General features: G+C 33.1%; 1 protein-coding gene across 2 annotated transcripts in view; it reads left to right on the forward strand.

Moving 5' to 3' along the window:
- Positions 1 to 386: 386 nt before the first annotated feature.
- Positions 387 to 25,451, forward strand: part of LOC108916941 — a 146,205-nt gene continuing 121,140 nt past the window's right edge. The window contains exon 1 of one of the 2 annotated variants that reach the window (XM_018723294.1): positions 387 to 434. The gene's annotated coding sequence lies outside the window, so the exon portion shown is untranslated. Of the gene's footprint in view, positions 435 to 17,059; positions 17,227 to 25,451 lie in introns of those variants that run through there. The other variant, XM_018723303.2, reaches the window with a different exon arrangement.

Raw genomic sequence — 25,451 nt, forward strand, 5'->3', positions numbered from 1 at the left:
TAATATGGATTATAACTATTATAAATAGCAATTACAATATTTTGGATTTTTTTTATATTTTATTTAGAGAAATTGTGGTCTGTCATGGGAATTACAATAGCAGTTGTCTCCGCGTAAATTCTATTTGTATACAGTTCATAATAAGATTCATAACCAGACTTCCATTCTATTTACACAACCCATTTGTCTTTTTAAAGGTTCCGAGCAATCCGCATTAGAGGAGAAGCGACTTGGAAAAGGAATAAATTAACGCTTTTGCGGCTGATCGAAGATGGATGAGTGAGCAAGTTCTGGAATATGTTCAAGACATCTAAGAAGTCGACGTAAGTGGACTACAGCCAGTCGAGCAAGTATGTTTCAGTCAGAATTGGCAGGAATAACTGAAGTTTCTCGCAATCGTATATGTAATGAGTAGAACAATTAAAATCTGCAATGTAAGTAGACATTCGTTCTTGACCCTGCGAACCTGCAAAATTATATTAGTACAAGACTGTCATCAGGTTCTCTTAGGCTTCCCCAACAGTATTTTTCTTTGTTGGAACGATAGTATGTACAGTATGATAGCAATAAAAAAAACGGTGCAAATAATTAAGGAAAACATCCAGAAGTAATTTGAATAAAAGTTGTATGCGGAATTTTTGTTATATCTTACTGAGAACTAAAGAACGACACTCCAATGCTCTTAAAAATTCTGTTGTAATTGAAACGTTTTTATTCCACTATATGATAGTGGTGGTGTTGGTCCGATATTTCCCATGACACTACCCAGTTATATTGTCATAGTTAGGATACTTACTTAGCAAGATCAATCATCAAATCTGTCTGGTGAAGTGAATAACCTTAGCTATTTAACTGATGATGATTTAGATGTGTCAGAAGATATCCCTAGGAAGAATACAAAAGTGACCAAATAGAACTAAGAGTACTGTAGTTCCTTAAGATTACATACGGACTAAACTGATACATGATGTTGATAGTCAATTAAGAAGTTAATAACATGTTCTGTTTTTAATAGACGCGACAGAAAACAAGTCTTATGAGAAGACCACCAGGAAGAAATAACTACGCAGGAATTTTCTTGTCTACAATCCAAGCGGCGATTCCATTTATACCAAAAGCTCACATATTGAGAAAGCTCCAACTTTAATAAGGAAAACCAATCCGGCTCAAGATGGCGTATCACTAGCCTGACCAATTAGCTAAATTGGTACTAGATGCACCATAAAAGACAAACAATGAAACATGAAACGCAATTCAGTCTCGGTACTGACAGTGGTGCCGATATTGTGTAAGTCCTACGCAAATAATACAACACTATATATCCGTATATGTACAGCGCATATATCAACGGAACCAGACAGTCTTTACCTAGAAGATAATGGTTATTATACTGACTATGAGATTATACTCACAATGGGGTGCAAGACAGTGGCACGCACTGTTGGATATAAATACCCATTTAATATCGACTTTAGTGCTTTGAACTTTAACATCAATTAAAGATTGGCTTGGGACTGATACAAGCAAAAAGGTTTATGTTCCTCATATGACGTCAGATTGAGAAGCCACTTGTTAGAATGGTATGTAGCTTTGTACCGGATGATGAAATATAAATATAATCTCAGTAAAAATGTTGAATAGTTTGTCCATTACATTCAAAGGACATTTGTATCGTTGCTCACGAATTATACTTGCGGCATTGTCGATAGTTGGATTAGGTCTAGTCTGCTATTGATTAGAGTAACCTCTTAACAGAAATAGGTTCATGGGACTCGGGATAAGATGTATAAGGATACAATTTCAAATGATACTTTTTAGTTTAACATTCTTTGTTTTGATTGTAACTTTAGAAACAACAGATTTAAACCACTTCGTGTAAGTAAACACTCTTCTCTGTTTCTTTGTCGCCGTGCTGAAATATTTTCTTCGCGCAAACCGCGCTGCATTTTTAAAACAAACTTAATAGTTTACTTATAAATAGCGTTGTTTATTCAATGGTTAGTTCAGTTTGTTTATGCAGATACGATCCAGTTTCTGCCAAGTTCAAGGAAGTAGTAGAGGCGGTCGTTGACTAAGCGACCTTGCGAGTACATTCTCTTTGCTGCCGCCGCGCACAGCTTAGATGAGCATTTTATTCTCTGGTTGTTACATCGATTCTGCGTGAGCGCTACGTTATGCTAGGAGGTGGATAGGACGCAAGATGTTTTGTATTTTAAGTAAATAGCGTCGCAAGGATCTACCACTGCGAAACAGAAGCGGACTCTGACGAAAGAGAATCAAAATATGTTATAGAACAGCATATAAAAATGCACAGAAGCCACAAAATGAGAAAAAGGTGTCGGATTTTTAGTTAGTAAAGAAACAACCATGACGAAAGTCGAAAGTAAAGAAAATAACGAGTCCAGTCGTTGAAGGTAAAATACGAAATAATCCCGCTTTTTTATTCAAAAAGTTTCAAAATCCCGCTTTGCTCAAAAAAAATCTGGCAACGCTGATGGGAATAGACAAAGACAACGCACGACAACCATAGAATGGGGTGGGGTCAATCAGAAAGTGCTCAGTTTTAATTCAAATCTTATCACAAATAAGTAAAATTATCAAAATGCTCAATATCGAGCGAAAATGTACTTTTTTACAGTCAAATTCCATTATTTAAAGATTGTTTCAGCTACTTTTTTTGCAGTATAGATATTCTTAGACACTATTTTCAATAAGCTAAAACATTTAAAAAAGCGCTTGAAAAACTAGACTAATAAAATCGTCATTAATAAAATGCCAAAACCTGTTTATATCAGACACTGTTTATTGTCCACGGCTGTACCATAAACAGTTGTAATAATAATAAGTACACATTTTTAAATGACGAACGTTTACCTACTACTACAAAATTGCTACTTATATATGCAGATGTGCCTCCGTTGTAACTACTTTGTTACGTGTTCGAATTAAAGAATGAGAGTTATTTGAATAAAATGGACTGTTGAAGTGTTGCTTCATTGTACGACGTCTTGGTTGTATGCGGGATATACATCCGGTGAGGTACACATACAAACTAAAAATTTATCGATGAGGTGGGTTTACTGTGTTCACAATTTCCCTTTTTAATATCGTTTTGGTAAAAACCGTAACTAAAACCTTTCTTTATCCAATCTGCGAAGATTGACTTTTGATCTAACTCATTTTAACAGTTTATATTGTGAGAAACTACTCTGCGGACTAATAGAACATTGCATGTGAAAAAATACATACCCAATATCTGAAAAGAACTATTCTGTTGACTGAGACTTCTAATTTTAGTTTTTAAATAGCGATTTCATCTACATCAAGTGTCACCTTGCATTACATGTTGATCGACTTACATGATTTGGCTTTGAAAATAAATCTAGATTGAGATAGTTAACGCTGATAAAATTCTCGTTTGCTTTAACACACTCACTAAACGCGTTGCTGCTGACTTCGTGATAAAAGGATATGCAAAATGATGTGATGCAGATGGTCTTGTTTAGAAACATCAAATATGATTGTAATTCTGAACAGCTATTGTTAGATTATTTGTAATTATCAAATATATAGAATCAAACTATTTTATCATGCAAATTTTTATATAGTTTTTCTAAAACGAATAGTTAAATAAGGCTTAAGTTTCGTCAATCCCCATCAAACACCTTCAAGGTATTTGAGTAAATGTGATATTTTCATTTAATTTCAACGCCCTATACTTTGAAGGTGAAGCATTTCGGATTTCTACGAAACTCCTTAAATTGATTTATTCTGTCACCTGACCAAGTTAAAATTTTGAATAAGTAATAGATAAGCTTATTAATTATTTAGATCGTGCCCAATAATGAAATAAACGGTAATATAAATACATAGGTATACGTAATATAAAGAAAATACGGTTTTAATTTTAGATAGTAGTGTAAACGTACTATTTTTGACTTATTTAAAAAAAACTATTAGCTTGAAATAGTATTTGAAAAGTAAACACAATAAATCTTTTTACTCTAGATAGACCAACACTTTTGATGATTTAAAAAAGTTCATCTGTTCTAAAACTATTTATATTTTATGTATAGTTCAATAGGTGTTCTGTCTAAAATCGTTGTGACATAAAAAATAATCCTTAAATGCAGAAAATACAGAAATAATATATCGTGGATGATTTCCTTTTCATCATTGTTCGGGATGATCATAGGAACAATAACTAATAGTTAGTTAATTTCTTTAAAAGTTTTGAAATAGCATTTAATGATTTTAGTAATAATTTACTAACTTATACAGGGTGATTCACTGTTTATCAATTTAAATATACAATGGACTTATAAAAACGCCATGGTATAAAAAATTTATAAAAAATAACACTTTGCATATTGTATAAAATGCAAACTGTAAATTGGCAGGGATTTATCACAGCTACAGTCCGTACGATATTCGTTGAGACAGAATTCCTAGAAGACCCCTGCGTTACTTTCTCGGAATTAACCGCAAATATTTATTGTATATCGATTTTCGTCAAAAAAAAATTATCTCTTGCTGAACGATTTTCCTTGTACTTAAACCGAGATTTTCTTTTCACAGTATTTAAAATTTGTCTCTTCCACGATTCGGTCGTAAATTTCCACCCTCGTTTAACCATCACAGTAAAGCTAGTAGGATTTGGTACATATCCACCAAAAAAACATTCTGTATACAAGCTGCTAATGCACTTTGTAGTACTTCCATTAATTCTCAATTGTTATACAGCAAGCTATTTAAAAAACTTGCCAGACTGATATAAACAATAAACCACGATAATAAGAGTACTGTGAAAACCACAGTAATATTGAATAAATAGGCATTTACCAACAACTTCAGACATTTTGTTGTTTCTTTACCATAATTATTTGGTATTAAGGAGAATGTGTAAAACAATCTGATGAAAATTGGCAAAATGCATAGAATTAATTTAATCGAGCCCAATATCTTAACAGTACCATAAAAGCCATATGTTGCTCACAATAAAGATACTAAATTCTCTGGTAAGTGGTTACTGACCAATAAAGCATAAAAACTTCTCAATACATTGCAACGGTACAATCCTAATATCTGCTTTTTTTTTAATAAAACAGCTTTACGCTCGTCGGCACCGAGATTTTTTTCATTTGAAATAACGGCAACCTAAAGATTTATCCTTTATTTTGAACTGTACCACCGAATTTACTCCGTTGCGTGCACCTAACTCTGATTTATTGTTTCGCAGTTGCCTGTAAAATTACGTCGATAAATCAAAGTATAGAAAGATATCACCTCGACCACAATATCCCTAAATATTTCGGTAAATCATTCGTACGAGAGCCTGGCTTTGCAGCAAGTTACTGTATTTTCAGAGACGAGCACCGACTTTTTTGGCGTTAATAGTTTGTAACTGTTCACCGTTCCCAAACGGCTGAATCACAGGTAATTTAGGAGAAGTAGGTACATGATTTAGCCTTAATGCAGTTTTTGCTAAATAATTTAAAACTGTTTACGTGAGACTCTTGTAATAAACCATGCAAAGAGAGAAGAACTTCGAGAAATTGATGAATTGGGACAGACATTTTTGTCGTTGAAGTGCTCTTAAGCTCACTATCTTTACCGAGTACATTGTTACACTAAGAAAAATGTATATGTATAAAAATGTGGGTGTTCGTTTGTCGAGCCACACCATTGAAATCAATACCGTTTCAAAAAAAATCTTGATTAAGTTAAATTTTCATCGATTATATCAACATTTGTATACATATACTGTGGATGCAAAAATAATTCTCTACAGCTTATGCTCTATTCGTCTCCAAAAATACAGTTAAATTTTCAGTTGAATTCATAAAAATGCAAATGTCACATGAAGAAAAGCAAGAAGATTTAAAGAACATACGGCTTTGTTTTGTATGAAATTTGCATTTTTAATTATATGAACTTTGACACTTTCAGTGGAAAGAAATTAAAGTGGACTGTCAAAATTTGGATTAGACAATTAGGTTTTTGTTCTTAAAGCATGTTCTTCTTGCACGAAAAGTGCATGTCGTTTCTGCGCTCTTTTGGTCTTCAAAAATTGAAATGAAGATCTAAATTTTCAATTTTTCGTGTCGATATCGTGATCCTAAATAATAGTCCACAGAGTAGATAACACTGGTTAAAATAAATTACGATTTAACTAGATTTAACTTAATTTTAGTTTGTATCAAGTTGTATATTACAAGGGCCTAAGATTAACAGTTTTCAAAATACGAGTATTAATATTAGGGAATTTCATCACAACGTGACAACAGCGCTTAACCTAATGTTACACAGCTGATGCACACCACGTGTACACGCGGCAGACTTGTCCTACGGAATAACAAAAATGTAAACAACTGTTATTGTGAAACATTTAGACAATTGTTGTAGTACGCAGATAGTTTTTCGCTTAAATTTTGGCTCGAATTTTAGTAATTATCACAGATCAATATTTGATCTAAGAATAATCACCGGACCTGACCAGGAATCGGTGATTCCGAATCCGAGGTTGGCTAAGCTCCATCACGTCAGGTTCAAGGTCATTTCAAGGTCAAATGGCCAAAAATGGTCTACAAAATCTACAAAAATTCATACGTATGTTTTTGGGGTAGCCGAGTTCAAAGCCGCTGCTAATTTTGCCGTTCAAAGACATCTAAAGGTCGAATCAAGGTCATTTGGAGGTCAAATCGAGAAAATCGGTATTAAAAATCGGAAAAAATGTATACGTATAATTTTAGGGATGCTTAGTTTAAATTCAATATTACTTTTACCGTTATGAACAACTGAAGGTCATTTCAAAATCATTAGATGGTCAAACGAAGCAAAATTTGGAAAAATTTATGTATACGTTTTTGAGTTGTCTGAGCTATACTGTGATGTAATCTAAAAACGTCTAAAGATCATCATCAAGGTTATTTTTTAATCAGTCCAAGGTCAATTTAATGTTCATTTAAAAGATAAATTAAGGATTTCTTTTAAAAATGAAAGTGTATGTATGTTTTTGGAAGCATTGGATTTCTTCTTATTTCATCCTGCAAGGTCACTTAAAGGAAATTTTGAGGTCGTGTGGAGGTTTTCATTGTTTGAAGGTTGTTATACGCATTAATATACAGATTCATATTTTTGTAGTACATTCATACATTCTGTAGCAGCATCCTGAATTGTATAATGTGTTACATAGTTTAGTAACAGATAATGTGTGGTTGCACCTAGGGCTGGACACACTCTTGTTCATGCCTTAACTGGCTAGGACATTCACTCGTCTCGCCTTAATTGGCAGGACACGCTTATATTTCTACCTAACTGACCGGAAAATTGCCTTAACTGGCTAGCCTCCTTTATGTTTTCGCCTCATTCGGTCAGGAGTCGTATACATACGTANCTAAGATTAACAGTTTTCAAAATACGAGTATTAATATTAGGGAGTTTCACCACAACGTGACAACAGCGCTTAATCTAATGTTACACAGCTGATGCACACCACGTGTACACGCGGCATACTTATCCTACGGAATAACAAAAATGTAAACAACTGTTATTGTGAAATATTTACACAATTGTTTTCCAGTTTTTAAGTAAATAAAATGTATCGAATTTGTAGTACGAAGATAGTCTGTATAAAAAATTTATACGTATAATTTTAGGGATGCTGAGTTTAAATTCAATATTACTTTTACCGTTATGAACATCTGAAGGTCATTTCAAAATCATTAGAAGGTCAAACGAAGCAAAATTTGGTAAAATTTATGTATATGTTTTTGAGTTTTCTGAGCTATACTGTGATGTAATCTAAAAACGTCTACAGATCATTTCAAGGTTATTTTTTAATCAGTCCAAGGTCAATTTAATGTTCATTTAAAAGATAAATTAAGAAGATTTGGATTTCTTCTTATTTCATCCTGCATGGTCACTTAAAGGAAATTTTGAGGTCATGTGGAGGTTTTCATTATTTGAAGGTTGTTATACGCATTAATATACAGATTCATATTTCTGTAGAACATTTATACTAGCATCCTGAATTGTATAATGTGTTACATAGTTTAGTAACAGATAATGTGTGGTTGCACTTAGGGCTGAACACAACACTCTTGTTCATGCCTTACCTGGCTAGAACATTCACTCGTCTCGCCTTAATTGGCAGGACACGCTTATATTTCTACCTAACTGACCGGAAAATTGCCTTAACTGTCTCCTTTATATTTTCGGCTCATTCGGTCAGGAGTCGTATACATACGTATACATTTTTTCAGATTTTTTAGACCGATTTTCTCGATTTGACCTACAAATGACCTCGACATGACCTTGATACGACCTTTAGATGTACTTAAAAGGTGAAAATAACAGCGGTTTTGAACTCGGCTGGCCCAAAAACATACGTATAAATTTTTTCAGATTATTTAGACCGATTTTTGGCCATTTGACCTTCAAATGACCTTGAACCTGACGTGATGGAACTTAGCCAACCTCGGATTCCGAATCAGCGATCCAAAAAACCTATTTGTACCCTGGTCAGGTCCGGTTATTATTCTTAGATCAAATGTTGACCTGTGAATGAATCTCAACTTTGAATCAAATTATGAATTTGAAAAATATGTAATTAAAGTACCCAAAGAATTACCTCATCTAAATAATGATACGTATTAAAAATAATTTATGTACTTAACAAAAAAAAGCAAAATTCTGTAATTTTTAAACGCGCAAGTACAAAACAAACTACAACATATGCTCAAAATGTCCACCACCATTTTCGATGCACGCACGACACCTTCGAATCCAATTTTCGCGCACTCGCTGGAAAACACCTCGAGAAAAAGAAATAGTGGTACGCAAAAAACACTCAGACACGGTCCAGTTCCAGATACCAACTGAATTACGTATTGCTTTTAGGACCCATGTAATAGAAGTTTTTTTTTTGTTTATTTTAATGTATTCTATCGTCTGTTAAAATTAAGACAGTCAAACTTGTAACACCCTGTATAACAATTTTATAAAGTATAGTTTTCTCGTTTAAATATTTCTTCTCTATTTAGCAAAAATTTGATGTCGTCTTTTTTGAACAATTCATTCAGCATTTAATTTCAAAGCGTTGCGCTAGCCTCTATACCAAATTTCAAAATTTCACACACTCATGTATTTGTACCGCCAGTATACATTTCCCAGAGCGTAAAACTGTTTGTCAAACCATTTAGCGAGTGGGAGTTGATACGTCCGAGTTTGTGTGAGCTTTTTATAGACTGTTTTCGAACCTTCATTTCACTTTATCATTCGCTTTGCGCTGACCCAGCATACAGAACGGAGGAAACCTTGTCCTTTTTTTGAATTATTGGACGATCCCTCCGGTTTGGATGACTATTTTGCGGTTCTTTAGCACCTCTGGTCAAGCTAACAGAATTTTTATTGCATATTTCATGGGACGCGTAGAATGGTGCGTATGTCGTACTGGGTGGCCAAAATTAAAGATAAACTCACTTGAGTTCTCCGTCATATTTAATGCAGTTTCGTTAAATCATATTTAGACCAGGGCGTATCTGTTTTGAGGTGTGAGACGGAGCAAGCTATTTTTTGTTGGTATACCTTCAGTAGAACTCACATAATAAAAGTGTAGATCCCTAGATTTGGACGAGGTCCGAAACATTTTCAAAATTGCAAAAATGTTTAAAAAATTTTTAAAAATACCTGTTTTATCTGAGTTTTTTTACTTACAGTATATTGTGCAAAATTCAATTCTAAAAATTTTTTTCCTCTTCAATATTCCAAAATGCCTAGNAAATAAATAGTTTATGAGAATAAAGGAATTTTTGTAGGAACAAGGGTGCCAGACCTGAACTGATCCCCTCGTCCCTTCATAATGTATAAAGAAATTATTCAATTTGTAAAACCCTTAAAAGCGTACTTCATTGGTTCCCTTGACAGGCAATGATTTATTACTTTGCATCGAATATGATCCTACTATAGATCAGGGCGTATCTGTTTTGAGGTGGATGTGAGTCGGGGCAAGCTAATTTTTGTTGGGATACCTTCAGTAGAACTCACATAATAAAAGTGTAGATCCCTAGATTTGGACGAGGTCCGAAACATTTTCAAAATTGCAAAAATGTTTAAAAAATGTAAAAAAGTACCGGTTTTATCTGAGTTTTTTACTTATAATCTAGGAACCTATGCATTCTGGAAGAATATTGAAGAGGAAAAAAGTTTTAGAATGGAATTTTGCACAATATACTGCAAGTTAAAAATCTTTAAATTTATTACCGATGTTGCAAAATAGCAATAATTAATGAAAAAAGGGCAAAATAATCAAGTTTTTTGGATAATTTCTTTAAAATATATTAATTACTCCGAGGGCATTCTAATTTTGGTAAAAAAAAACTTTAGAGTATAATAAAATAACACACCAACTTTCATTAAAATCGGTTCAATAGTTTCGCAAAATAATTTTTTGAAAAAAATTTTCGCATTTTCAAAATGTTGCACCAGTGGCTTCTTTTCCGAGTTCTAAGCTGGAAAAAATTTTCATATCCATAAGTTACCGGCAACATAGATAAATCATCGGAAAAACTGTCGTTCGCACGCGCGAAAAATGACTCAAAACACAAAAAGTGGGTGAGGGGGCTTTCGCTCGCAGACTGAATTCAGAAATTCAAAATGCGAAGGTACGAAAAAAATTGCATTATCTCGGCTTCTAATGGACCAATTTCGATCTTTTTTTAATAATCTAATCACCATTCAGTGCAGGAATGAGGGAAACCTGGAAAACCTCATTAATTAGGGGGGTGGTCAAATGCCAATCGGTGTCAATCTCTCACATTGACCCAAGCCAACATTCTTCCACCCTACCATANATTTAATTGTTAAAAAATAAAAAAAAGTGTTAACTTTAAAAATTTACTGTGGCCGTCCTAATCAACCGATTTCAATTTTTCAAAAACCGTTTGAAAGGTTGAGGGGTATTTTCTTTGTGAAAAAGTTTACAAGTATCTAGAAGCGTTATTTGAATCTGTGCATCATTTTGAAAATTCGAATTTCTTTTTTCAAAATTGTTTTCAAAAATTATTTTGCGAAAGCTATTTTTCGAAATTTGGTGTATTGTTTTATTATACTCTAAAGTTTTTTTTACCAGAATTAGAATGCCCTCGGAGCAATTAAAATATTTTAAAAAAATTATCCAAAAAAACTTGATTATTTTGCCTTTTTTTCATCAATTATTGCTATTTGCAATATCGGTGATAAATTTAAACATATTTAACTTACAGTATATTGTGCAAAATTCAATTCTAAATATTTTTATCCTCTTCAATATTCCAAAATGCATAAGTTTCAAGATATAAGTAAAAAACTCAGATAAAATAGTTATTTTTTTAAATTTTTTAAACATTTTTGCAATTTTGAAAATGTTCCGGACCTCGCCCAGATCTAGGGATCTACACTTTTATTATGTGAGTTCTACTGAAGGTATTCCAGCAAAGATTATAGCTTGCCCCCTCTTATATCCAAGAAGTGGGATATTTCGACAGATCCNATTTTTGGCCATTTGACCTTCAAATGACCTTGAACCTGACGTGATGGAACTTAGCCAACCTCGGATTCCGAATCAGCGATCCAAAAAACCTATTTGTACCCTGGTCAGGTCCGGTTATTATTCTTAGATCAAATGTTGACCTGTGAATGAATCTCAACTTTGAATCAAATTATGAATTTGAAAAATATGTAATTAAAATATCCAAAGAATTACCTCATCTAAATAATGATACGTATTAAAAATAATTTATGTACTTAACAAAAAAAAGCAAAATTCTGTAATTTTTAAACGCGCAAGTACAAAACAAACTACAACATATGCTCAAAATGTCCACCACCATTTTCGATGCACGCACGACACCTTCGAATCCAATTTTCGCGCACTCGCTGGAAAACACCTCGAGAAAAAGAAATAGTGGTACGCAAAAAACACTCAGACACGGTCCAGTTCCAGATACCAACTGAATTACGTATTGCTTTTAGGACCCATGTAATAGAAGTTTTTTTTTTTGTTTATTTTAATGTATTCTATCGTCTGTTAAAATTAAGACAGTCAAACTTGTAACACCCCGTATAACAATTTTATAAAGTATAGTTTTCTCGTTTAAATATTTCTTCTCTATTTAGCAAAAATTTGATGTCGTCTTTTTTGAACAATTCATTCAGCATTTAATTTCAAAGCGTTGCGCTAGCCTCTATACCAAATTTCAAAATTTCACACACTCATGTATTTGTACCGCCAGTATACATTTCCCAGAGCGTAAAACTGTTTATCAAACCATTTAGTGAGTGGGAGTTGATACGTCCGAGTTTGTGTGAGCTTTTTATAGACTGTTTTCGAACCTTCATTTCACTTTATCATTCGCTTTGCGCTGACCCAGCATACAGAACGGAGGAAACCTTGTCCTTTTTTTGAATTATTGGACGATCCCTCCGGTTTGGATGACTATTTTGCGGTTCTTTAGCACCTCAGGTCAAGCTAACAGAATTTTTATTGCATATTTCATGGGACGCGTAGAATGGTGCGTATGTCGTACTGGGTGGCCAAAATTAAAGATAAACTCACTTGAGTTCTCCGTCATATTTAATGCAGTTTCGTTAAATCATATTTAGACCAGGGCGTATCTGTTTTGAGGTGTGAGACGGAGCAAGCTATTTTTTGTTGGTATACCTTCAGTAGAACTCACATAATAAAAGTGTAGATCCCTAGATTTGGACGAGGTCCGAAACATTTTCAAAATTGCAAAAATGTTTAAAAAATTTTTAAAAATACCTGTTTTATCTGAGTTTTTTTACTTACAGTATATTGTGCAAAATTCAATTCTAAAAATTTTTTTCCTCTTCAATATTCCAAAATGCCTAGGTTCTACTGAAGGTATTCCAGCAAAAATTATAGCTTGCCCCCTCTTATATCCAAGAAGTGGGATATTTCGACAGATCCAAATTATACCATTTGAATCAATGAATCTGGAGTACAAAACCACAAAAACTTTATCAACTAATGTTTATTTACAGTTTACACCCTCCTTAACAAACTGCTTACTTGACTTCAGTGTTACATCGTCTGCTTAGGTTCATTCATCTTTAACCTTGGGACACAGTTAGCGCAGAGATTTTTGCGACATTTCGGTAATAACAAAGGCTATTATTATCGATATTTCAACGGTGCTTGTAAGTAGGTGAGTTGCGCGTCGGACCAATTATTGTACTCCAGTTTTTAAACACGTTTCAGATTAACTTAACGCTTTAATGAATACGTCGTTTCTTTAAATATGCAAAAATACGAATAACCCGCTGTAACCCACAAACCAAGTGTTACGGTTAGAACGCTTGGTTACCAGCTCGTTGTACTCAATTAGCGCGAGAGCAATGCTTATTTTTATAAACAGCCCGCATGAGACTAATATCTCCTTAATCTTTGAGGCTCTAATTATAAATAGCAGAGAAAAGGCTTTATGTGGATTCTCTGAGGGAAATATCGTTTAGCCAAAAGTAGAAATTAACCCTAACAAGATATCAGCATTAAATAGGCTCCAGAAATGATATGATGTCATAATAAAAATTGTTTTTTTATTAAAGAAGCCTATAAGGGTCAAAATTTTTTTACTAACTAATGAATAATTTTCATGAAGAAATATAAACATCAACGATCAATATTTAAGAAGTTGGAAAAATAATTTCGTCATGTAAGAGGAAAAGAGAAGAAAATGTAGAGTGGAATCAAAGAAGAGGGAGGGATATAAATAGAAGAAGTGGGGGGGGGAGAATTCAAGAAGGAACAAGCTACTGAAAATAATCACAGAATTAATAACAGAAAGAGCAGAATTACACAAGAAAAAGTCAAACTGATAAGGAGATTTTGGAGATAAAAAGAAGACATGACTAATTGTGGAAATTATATTATTTCATAGACATAAAATACTGGCCTTAATGTAGCATATAAATATTGGCGATAAAACTAAGTAGATAGAAAATGTGGAAGATTATCATATTTTTGTAAACGAAAAATATTGACTATTATTATTTTAGGTGGCAATGAATTTTGTTGTATCTGGGGCACGTCGATGTGATGAATTGTTTCAAATAAAAATTGGAGTTATTGAAGAAATGGGAAATAGATTGCTAATCACTCTGCCAACTACAAAAACGAAGAAAAGTGATCTTTTATTGTATGCGAATATTTAGACCTTTATCGGAAATGTAGTACCGTAAGACTTACACAAATAGATAGCCACATACAGGGTGTTCCATATAAAACTTTCCACTAGGACATTTCGTTTAATATGAAGTTTTGAAAGAATTTCAAAAACACGTCGATTTTTAATTTGAGGGGGATATCGACTTACATCATTACTTATTTTGCAGTTGCCACCCCTTCGTAGATTGAGGTATCAATTTTGAAATCGTGTGATACATCTTTTGAAAGCACTTTTGATACTGACTATGAATCCGTAAAAAAATTAAAAAATCGTTATACGTTTTCAAGAAAAAAACATTGAAATTAAATTTTTGGAATTTTGTATTTTTACAGTTAAAATTGTTTATAATAGATGCTCAAATATGGAGCCTGTCTACAAAACATCTCCTTATATTTGAAAAACCTCTGAAGTTAAATTCCGACATTCGTTTACAATACGTTGTCTTAAATCTTCAAGATTTTCCGGTTGATCTGCAAAACCACTGATTTGAGATGCCCTCAGAGAAAAAAGTTGTTTGGACTCAAATCGGGAGACCGAGCTGGCCATTCCATAGCCCCACGCCTACCTATGTATAGTCCTGGAAAATTCTGATCCAAATAAGCCCGAACTCGTGGCTCAAAATAGGGTGGAACTCCGTTTTGTTGGAACGTCACAAGATTTTCATCCAGCTGATCATCGTTCTCCAGAATTTCTGTGATCATGGGATCTATATGATCTTTCAACAAACGTAAATAGCTGGCTCCAGTCAAAGTGCCATCTAAAAAAAAATAAACCAACTATGTGATTATCCAATATTCCTGCCCAGACATTCACCCTTTCACCCGACCAATAACGAATACTATGCCTATTCACTGTACCATTGAGAAAAAACGTACACTCATCACTAAAACAGATATTGTAAAGTATATTTTGATTTTCTGTAATTCTGTTAGACAAGATATCACAAAATTCTATTCTTCGATCCGGATCATCCTCGTTCAAACAATGCACAAGATGTATTTTGTACGGATGCCATTTTTGTTTTTGCAAAATCCGATGAACGTTCGACTTAGGGATCCCTGTAGTACGCTCTTACGATCGCACGAATTTTGCGGATTCATTATCAGTTCGCCCAAAATTCCTACTTCCATTAATTCGTTAGGAGAATAGGAAATTTCTTAACAATCTGGTTCACGTACGTATGACTTGTTTGGTGATCATTGAAAATTCGAGCAGTTTCTCATTTTGTTTTTCATAAAGAAAAATTCTTCAACTCTTTCAGCTAACGAATAATCCATAATGAAAAATTGATAAATGTAAAAGTTACACTTTGATTGTAAGCCGACTATGAGATTTGATACAATTGAAAATGGTTTCAACAATAACACATTTCCGATAAAATGATATCAAACAAAAAAACGTAAAATAGAATGGAATGCAATGGAATTCATAAAAAATTATGACAAGAACTTCAACCTTCTTTACGATTCGTTTATTATTGTTTTTATCATCTAAATTAGAAACCTTTTTGCAGTTTAATAATTAATGTTTTGATGTATGAAAACCTTTTCAGTGGTTAACACGTGCTATAAATTAAAATAAAACAATTTTAATGTAAAAATATAAAATNTCATTATCAGTTCGCCCAAAATTCCTACTTCCATTAATTCGTTAGGAGGATAGGAAATTTTTTAACAATCTGGGTCAGGTACGTATGACTTGTTTGGTGATCAGGATGCAACTCATTGAAAATTCGAGCCGTTTCTCATTTTGTTTTTCATAAAGAACAATTCTTTCAACTTTTTCAGCTAAAGAATAAACCATAATTGATAAATGTAAAAGTTACACTTTGATTGTGAGCCGAATATGAGATTTGATACAATTGAAAATGGTTTCAACAATAAAACAATTCCGATAAAATGATATGAAACAAAAAGATAAAATGGAATGGAATTCATAACAAATTATGATAAGAACTTCAACCTTTTCTTTACGTTTCGTTTATTATTGTTTTTATCATTTGAAGTAGAAACCTTTTTGCAGTTTAATAATTAATGTTTTGATGTATGAAAACCTTTTCAGTGGTTAACACGTGCTATAAATTAAAATAAAACAATTTTAATGTAAAAATATAAAATTCCAAAAATTGTATTTCAATGTTTTTTTCTTGAAAACGAATAACGATATTTTTATTTCTTTTACCATTTGAAATTTCAAAGTTGATACCTCGATCTACGAAAGTGTGGCAACTACAAAATAAGTAATGATGTATGTCTTCCTCAAATTAAAAATGACAGTATTTCTCAAACTTATGGAGAAATAAAACGGTTTTTTCTAATAGCACGTTCCACTGAATTAGTTGTCATTTAGAATATAAGACATTTTTGGGGTTACGTATAATCCATTCGCCCAGAACGAATGCAACTGAAATAATCGACCTCTCAAGTAGTTCCATGAATATAAAGAAAAGAATTTGCATATCTAGAGGTATCCCACAGCCGGGACAACATACTAAATCCAAATATTTCAGAAATGCATAACGCAGCCTTGGCAGCTGTCGAGTTCGAATGGCAAAAATTCCAGTCCGCACTTTTCAGACGACCTTAAAACCATCCCGACATAACGTAACATCCACCAAGGCGATATGTCTTAGACGCTAACTGCACCAGCATTGAATCTAACTGTTCAGGCGACTCAGCAAGCGTGTAAAAACCACTGCTTAGCCAATAGCCGCCGAGGAATCTTCTTCTCGACCAATAGCCACGACTGCAACGGCATCTATAAGACAAGACACCTGCGATTTGAACTCATTTCGGTCGCGAAGAGTTCCTCGAGTCCGTCTTAGTCGGCCTAGGAAGACACAGGCTCGTTTTTGTTTGCCCCGTGAACTTGATTTTGCTGTTACGAGAGAGTGGCTTTGACATTGTTGTGTGCTAGTGTGGTGAAACAAGTGAGTTCAACGCCTGCCGCTGTTCTTTTAAGGACTCTCACGATTCGTGTTGTAGTAAACGATTAAAAGGTAGGTGCAATGTTGGATCGTGGCGGACGTTGTTCTTTTTTAGCGGGTCGGGGGATTTTAAGAGCGCTATTACAAAGACAAGCACGGTGCATTTAGTTCGATCACTTTTACTATCCTGTAAAAATGTTACTGTTAAGTTAATGTCGAACGAAATGCAAGTTCAACCGATGATCGAAGATGAATAGTTGCCGACTTATTGCCATCTTGATTTAATAAGAAAAATTCAAACAAAGTGTACCGGGTGGTCCAATTGGTCACAGATAGAGAAAATCTGACGGACGAGTCAAAAGCTCTTTTTTGAGAAAATAACAATGGCGCAAACCGCATCTTTCTATCTGTCACCCTTTTCGAGCTACAGGCACTTTTTTGAGATGCATTCGATGACATAAAAATAAATGTGATATTTTTAGTTTTTGTGATATGACCACAACTTGTGTTTTTTTTATATGGCCTGTATTTTATTTCAACAACGGAAAGAGGGCTAAAAATGCATACCAAAAATATATACTGTACTTATTATTTTTTGTGTAGAATTGCGGAAAATATAAAATTTTTAAAACACGATATTTAAGTTTTCGGACTAAGAAGGCTTTGAAAACAAACAAGTTTGATGTTTAACATTATTAGAAGCGTGTTTAGATCTATCTCTATACTAAATTTTCGTTTACAATAATAATAATAATTAAAAACTGTTTCTTTTTCAGGAATGTCGACATAATAACAAAATATAGTGATAAAACTAACAACCAAATAAAATTACTTTAAAAAACGTTAATTTTAAGTCTTCTTAAGCATTATCATTACGGATAATCGTCTGAAAATACAAAAATATGTTGATTCATCTCATTATTAGACCTAGAAGATCACACGAGATCAATTAAAAATTTCAAATTGCAGTTTAACAGGACTCCTGACAGTCAAGAACACAGTCACGTATGAGCAATAACAAAAAATTTATAATTGCGATGGTAACGGTAACCGTTAACCGTTTTCATCTTATGCTTGTTTGCGTTTAATTTATTTATAAATTCAATTATTACCATAGTTGTATAATATTGTAAATCCTCGAGATAACTATTCTTCCCTTTTTCGAGAAAAAATATATATAATAATGATGGTAATAATGGGTTTGTTAGCATACGGAATTTCAAGGAAATTGCTGCATAAGAGAAAAAATAAGATGTGCCAAAAGGCTGAAGCAATTTTCAGTTCAAAATTGGGCAATTTATTGCGCAATTGCATGTTGCAAGAAACTTAAATGAAAAAGTATAGCATTTTAAGTGCTGTTAACACAAATTATTTATTTAGTATATTTTTAATTGTATAGGTAAAAATAAGTTGATACAAACAGACACTGTTATTTTGAAACTGTATTTTCTCTAAAAATTCTCGATTTTTCTCTTAAAACAGACCACTTAAGAGAGCGAAATGCAGAAATATGTTATACAATTTATCGTGGCTGAATATCGTTTAGCCAAAAACTTGATTTAATGAGAATTAAGACAACCAATTATCGAATTGGTTCTTTAAAACAACGTACGAGTTACGGCTAATAACTATAATTTTAGAAAATTGGCACAAATACGTATTTACAAAACTCATTCACACATTTTTCTTGAAAAAATGAAAAAAATTAGTTTTCCATGCAACTGATGTGAATTAAAAAATATTTATTCCAGTGGTTCTTAAAAGCTATTAATCACAACTATTATAATTTTGATTTAATCAAATTAATTGCTCTAAAGTTATAGAAGCAAATAAGTTGAAATTCCTCCTATAATACACTGAATATGACAAATACAGCATTATCAGACCCAAACCAAGAGTATTCTCTGTCGAAAAATTTGTTACACTCTTTCCAAAACATCCTGTATTCGTAATATCACTTGTTCTCAATATTTGTTAGCTTACTCGTGTATATAAAACAATTTTATTCGAGAATTTCATGTGAAAATAATAAATAGGCGTACTTCATGAATATAAAAAAAATAATATACAATTTTTTCTGGCTTTAAATCCTGGCTATGTTTTAAAACTGGGTTAATTCTAGCTCCGCTGACATAATCTTCGTGTGACTGGTTTAACAATGGTGACAATTGTTTTATAAAACAGGAAATTTCATACAGTTAGCTTATCAAAAACAGACTGTTGTACCCATTCTAATTTGTTGTATCTAAAATTTCACATACAACTATGTCCATTTTACATCATTAATCAAAGTAGAATATAAGTATTTTAAAAAATAATTGTATAAGTAATATTTTTAATTATTATTTCTGTGTTCCCCATAGTTTCATTTATTTATTTTACTATATTAAGTCAAAAGTAAAGTAAAACATATTTTCACCTATCTTCCTAATTGCTTTGATAGTATTCCTGCATTAAACTTAAAAATTTCAACGCTCGCTAGATGTTCCAATCTAATATAAATGAAATTCTTAAACTTTGCTCACAAACAGAACGCTCTCATAAAGAAATGTGTGCCAATTAGCAACTGATTTGTATCATTATGCCAAATGCGTCCCACACAACACATATTCTCCAAATAGTACTGTTAACAAGGATCCAAATTAGAGATCTCCATCAAGTCAAAACGTTACCCTTTCACTGATTGTTAGAATAGAAGTGCAGACTTCACTAATCTTTCTCCTCGTCTTCCAGTGAAAAAGCGCGGTTAATTTTCCTTTCACGAAACTGGTATATTCGAGATGTATCGACGATAACAGTTATATAAGTTAAGACTTCGAAAAATGCGGTCGTTGATCTAAACCGTTACATTTCCAAACGCATCTCGTGCCATACATATGCCGTGTATGGTCTCAACGTTATTTTTAGAAACTTATTGGTACTACGTTGACGCTTGTCAGGACGATTTGGATCTATTTGGAGTCCCTATTTATGGGGATTTGGAGCGGTCCAGTAATTCGCTATTGTTTGGCTGTCCATTAAAAGTTTCAAATGTGTGTTACTTTTTTGAGAACAGGCTAGTGTAAAATCAAAAGGTGTTTTATGGAAAGTAACATAAAATTTAATGTTTTAAGACATATTGTTCAATTGGAGAGTCCAAGTGCATGATAATCAGATAAAGATTATTGCTGTAAGGAAAAATCTACAGGAATTGAGTGCAGAAGTTGCCTAACAGTATGAAGATATATGTTTCTCCAAAGAAGTTTAACATTCATTGTTAACTATTCCCTATTTCCACCTATTCCTAACAGCATTCCAAAGTAGGTCTATCTATGAGAATATACAGGTTCTTTCTAGATAAAGATTTCCCTTTAAACTTCTTCTTTCTTCGAGAATAACGTATTCCACTTTCATCAGAAATCTTCATCAAAGACCTGGTTTAATCTGTTCCCTTCTGTCAGATTCAAATACATGTGGTATTCTTTCTATGACACACCATCAATTTGTTTTCCATTTTTTTCAAATTGAGAATTATATTTCTTCCCAACTTTAACACAACAGTAAGCCTAAGCCCAATCAAAATTAAGTTTCTGATGGTATTCCGACAGCAACAAAACAATATGAAGGAAAGGAAGTAGTGCCTATCCTTTTTACTTCTTTACTTTCCTCACGTCGTTTTTTGTCGTTCGCCACAATGAGGCATTTAATTTTATAATCGCTTCCTTATTTTCGTTTTCCTACAAGTTCCTGTGCACAAAAACGAAATGGTGTTCATGCCTAAAAGACCCACGTCCTGTAATACATTTCTTGCAACTAACAATAACTTTTAATGGCTCGTTGGAGGTACTATGGGATAAGGATGAGTTATAATCATTTTGCGGTAATAAGAGAGACCTATAAAGCCGTCTTGATCGACCAAAAAATTAGGAATTCATTAACCAAGACCATAAACTTGGTCGGTCATTAAATGATGTACACAGGGATCAGCAACTTTGAGAAATTTAAACAATCTGGTGTCGCGCAATATAGAATTACTTTTTGCACTTGTATCTATATAGTATTTTAAACAACAGGTTTTAGAAAAACAAATTTAAAAGCTATATGAGTTTAGTAAAACTGCTTTTCTTACATTTGTTGTATACTATTTTTTTTGCATTTTGTGTTAGTAGCATTACAAAGTATCATTTCTGTGAGTTGAATTGATTCTAAGTTATATATTAATTATAAAAATTAGTCTCGCTACTGAAAACAATTTAGAAAATTGTTCTGAAGACATTTTAAATGCTGCTCGAGAAGCATCTTCGAGCTTACTTCCTTTAAAATCCAAGGAAAAATACGAGGAGGTATATGAAATATAATGTAAGTTTGGGATGACAAAAAACGCACTAAGAACTGATGAAAGTGTAATGCTAGCCTATTTTTTTGAGAATGTAAGCTATTTTTTATACATATTTTAGTGTTTTTCATACATGTCTTCCGTTATTTTAGGCAAAAATCTCTTAAGCCATCCAGATTTCTATTTTTTGACAGTTTTTCTCGTATAAGACCTGTTGTCAAATTGGCCATGAACAGAAAGATTCCAAAAACAATTGAACTAACTTGACATTATTTGTGAAGTTAGTTGTCAAATTATTCTTATGTCTGTAATAGTTTTTGCTGAAAATTTATATAGAAATGCCTGGGGATCGTTTAAATTATACTTATGAGGATTATTTTAATTTGTTTATTATTTTTATGGAAAAAAGCAGGAGATTCTCTACATGTTCTTGAAATTACTTTGTCGCATTTTCCATAAATAACAAACAAATTAAAATAATCCTCATTAGTACAATTTAAACAATATCCAGGCATTTTTATTTAAATTTTCGGAAAAAACTATTCAGCCACAATAACGATTTGGCAACTAACTTGATAAATGTCATGTTATTTCAATTGTTTTTGGTGTGTTTCTGGTCATGTCCAATTTGACAACAGGTCTGATACGAGAAAAACTGTCCAAAAAATAGAAAATTACAAATATCTCCAAAAGTAGTAACGGAAACCCTAACAATGCTTATATGGTTTGAAAGGAAATTTTAATCTGCATACGACAGAGTAAAAAAATTCAGGGTGTTCCATTTAAGTTAACAAAGCTGTTTGACGTTATTAAAATATAACAGCAAAAATGAAACATCTAGTACTAAATGTTTTAATTTGTTGATACACCATAATTTAGTGTTACCTATGCCCTGTACAAGTACCAAAAATCCGCTTGATATCACGTTCCTGAAAATAGTTACTAGTGTAGTGAAGGATTATTTCTTTATTTATCTATATATCGTTATGACCAGTATCATAACGAGTCTGGATTTCAAAAGAGTTATTACTTACTATTACTACCCCAAAACTTCCAGAAAGGGTTTTAGTAACAATAAAACAGAACAAACAAACAGAATAACGACACAACGGGCTCGAACAACATTCCCACACGCCCATTTCTTGGGTCCAGAAGTTTCTGTTCTTATATTTTGGCGGGAACCCTGAATATCAGGACGCTTTGGCATAACTATGCCATGTTAATATTTACCTAATTGACTGAACTTACATTTATATAAATAATTCTGTGACTAACTGAACTTACAAGTAACCCTAGCCTTCCTCTAGTGACTCCATGTAGCAATACGGGACGGATTAGTCAATCTCATTTAATATATTCTTAATAGCTTGGAAAATCCGCCTAAAAACCAGCTATTTGATCTATTACTTTCCTTTCCAATTACTATCAATTTAACAATTTGATTTAATTCTAATTTGGAACCTGTACGCTCTTCTCGTGGTTTCTTGCGTTATTAAAAATATGGGTTTCTTTGTTCTGTCCCAGCATAGGCTGGCACCTCCCGGACGCGACAGATGGCTGTCACATGGCCCCAACGGTCTAAGTGAACTTGTTCAAAAATATTCCTAAATTTCCTTCGAAGGACGATCTTGGCGACGTTAAACCTACTTGAAAACCCTTAACTTTCCGATAAATTAGTGTTGACTGAAATATTTTACTTTTTGGCCCATCCGTTCTGAGAACTAATAAATAAATTACCACGCGTCCCGGTTTTTGTTACACTAGCATCTCCGCGGACCCTTGAATCTGTCAAATTTTTTCTTTAAAAATTAATATCTCAAAATTTATAACTCCTAGGTATAGGGAATATTTAATAAAGTGACCCTCAAATTTCATGTAGAATCCGAAAATGCAATAATATATAGGGTGTCCTATTTAAAATAACGAAGTTGGTGTCGACTTCCGGTATAACCGAAATCGCTGGAGAGTTCTAGATATTTTAGTTGTATTCGCCCTAAGGTCATTGCTGTTATCCAATTTTCAAATTTTTCGGAGCAGTACTTTCCTAGATATCGAGGGATGCAATTCCCGGTGGGACACCCTGTATAGTAGTGTCGTTTCATGTGGTAAAGTGCCACTTTAGCAAACGATTTTGAGTTTAGTAAAATAGGATATTATCAAATGCATCAAAATGCGAAAAATAACTATTTTCTCTAAAGGCCCATTTTGATTTTGCAGAAATATTTCTAGATAATGGATAGAAAGACCTCGAATTTATAGCATGGTTTCTATGAGATAGTACTTGAAGTAGCAACGCTAAATTTGATAAAAAGAGATAAATATTTTAACATTCACTACTGGGAGGTCCTGCTGAGTCACCAGCAAAATAGTGATCGGGTACGACCCACGCAAAAACCACCATTCGGCAGACGCGTTCACAATGATATCCTCTCTCCGAAAAAAAAAACCGTTACATCCATTTATTTAACCCAATTTCCGAATCCGAGCATGGCAGATTGCGCTCGCTTACGACATAACTGTAAACAATGAGTTTACGAGCGAAGAATCTCATTTTTTCTGACATTCATTTGCATATCGAATCGGTGATGGTTATGTGAGTCAATGGAACAGTATGCTGTTAGAATAAACACGAGTCTGGGCGAAAAATGTGCGGCTAGGAATTTGCGGATCTTTATTGTGGTGGTCACGATTATTTCGTTTTACGATCAGAGTTGCAATTAAAAGTTTTACTGCAGTCGAGTGTAAGGCTCGCGATGCATTGTCCCAGGTCAACACCCGGCGTGATCGCACCTTTTCGAATCTGTGGAAATACTGTAATTATTTTCGCTTGATTTTATGTTGCGACCCACGATCCTCGAGGAAACCGCTCGCCCACGCAGATCTTGCTTTTCCCCGTTCGAATTGATTAGTCCGGGCGATAACATCTACAGGATTTTTCATCTTTTTTCCCAGCAAAAATATAGGCTCTATATTAATTTCCATCTTTCAATGACCTAATTTTTTTAGATAAGAAAAAAAACTTCACTTAAACGTAATAGTTTTAACAATATAAGAGACGTTTCTGAAATCAAACTAACAATTTTTATGTTTTATGCTTTACAGGTTTAGGTTTTGTGGTTAGAAAACATGTCGCATAAGCCAACAATATACAGCGTTTTGAGATATCACCCTGTATAGGCATAATTTATTTTTCTTGTTTTTTGACCAAAAACTGCCAAATGAAGATGCATTTTTTTCGAAAGAAAGTTTCACATAAAAGTTGTTCCAAATTAAATTTTCTACAAAATTGGTCCTATGAAAAATTTCGATTTTCTCAAGTTTTCCAGTATATTTTTTAAATGAAGTACGGACTATGTAAAAATTAATGTTTTGGAGACAAAATACTGGTCAATTAAATTTTATGTCAAAAGTGAATAAGAGAAAAGAAACTTTTCCAAAATAATTTTCTTTGAAATTTCTCTGCGAAAGCAGCGATGAAGCAGAAACCCAGATATGGAAGTTCATAAAAATAGTAAATAAGAAAAGTTGCTTTTTAATTTTAAATAAACAAAAAAATATACAGGCTCTTACAAATTCGCTTAGTTTTTGAAATATTCGAAAAAAAACGAAATTTTGTAAATCCGCTTTTGTGTCATTTCAGCCTTGTTTGAACTGACATTGAAAAAAGAAAAACACTTTCTCGTGCCACTTTTTGCCCTCTATCGAATGGCATAATCAATTTTTATATGTAAAGTTTCATCTCCCCAGGACCATCATCAACTTCATTGTTTTAAATACGACTCTATAAATTTTATTATATATTTTGCAAGTCTTCATGACCCCCAATACTGTACTGCCTCAGTCTGAACCAGATTAAGACGTTTTGTATCGAAACATTCATCTTCAGTGTATTCGTTCCAAATTTATCTAAATTTTTTACTTAGATTTCTTTGTTTATTGAATTACCATACACTGAAGTGTTGTTAGACCCTGTGAAATCCAT

The sequence above is a fragment of the Anoplophora glabripennis genome, unplaced genomic scaffold (genome assembly GCF_000390285.2).
Source record: "Anoplophora glabripennis isolate ALB-LARVAE unplaced genomic scaffold, Agla_2.0 scaffold1, whole genome shotgun sequence".
NCBI lineage: Eukaryota > Metazoa > Arthropoda > Insecta > Coleoptera > Cerambycidae > Anoplophora > Anoplophora glabripennis.